The sequence below is a fragment of the Seriola lalandi genome, unplaced genomic scaffold (assembly GCF_002814215.2).
Source record: "Seriola lalandi dorsalis isolate HSWRI2012SDOR001 ecotype SW California unplaced genomic scaffold, Sedor1 jcf7180002054427, whole genome shotgun sequence".
Classification (NCBI taxonomy): domain Eukaryota; kingdom Metazoa; phylum Chordata; class Actinopteri; order Carangiformes; family Carangidae; genus Seriola; species Seriola lalandi.
The window spans coordinates 161,937-162,457 of NW_019524980.1; the positions used below are offsets into that span (position 1 = coordinate 161,937).

The following is a 521-nucleotide window of genomic DNA, read 5'->3' on the forward strand; positions in this document are numbered from 1 at the left end:
TGCCATCCTCATACTCAGCAGGGAGCCAGCGGGTGAAAGGTATGTTGGAGGATCCCCAGCGAGTGTTTTCTCTATATGTCAGAGAAATAAATCTATCATTGATCTTGTTATCTTCTCTGTTTTGGGAATAAGTCTCATGGCTCTTTTTTTATTAAATATTTTAAATGAGAACACAGGGAAAAGGAAACATGTTGCCACATTCAAAACCAGGTGCATCATACTCGGTATCATTCACCTATTTTAATTATCTGTTATTTTGAAATGAAAATGAAAGGTTCCTCACCTGTTATTGCAGGTGCTGCTTGCAGTGCGAAACTTGTTTAAATTGGGAGTTGTAGTGCAAGAAGGGACCCGGTGTCGGGGAGAGCAGCCGGTCAGATCAGCGATGAAGTGCAGATCCTCCTCAGAGATCAAATCTAATTCACAGAGGCAAGGGATAGACATTTTAGCTGAGTAACTTAGTAACTTGAAGCCACCTGTATGGAAAATTAAAAAAAAAAAAAAAAAAAAAAAACTGTGTT

At 39.2% G+C, this 521-nt stretch overlaps 1 protein-coding gene across 1 annotated transcript in view; it reads right to left on the reverse strand.

Annotated features, from left to right (window-relative positions):
* LOC147818859 (eosinophil peroxidase-like) overlaps positions 1-521 on the reverse strand; it is a 12,450-nt gene that overhangs the window by 3,402 nt on the left and 8,527 nt on the right. The gene's annotated exons all lie outside the window — the stretch shown is intronic.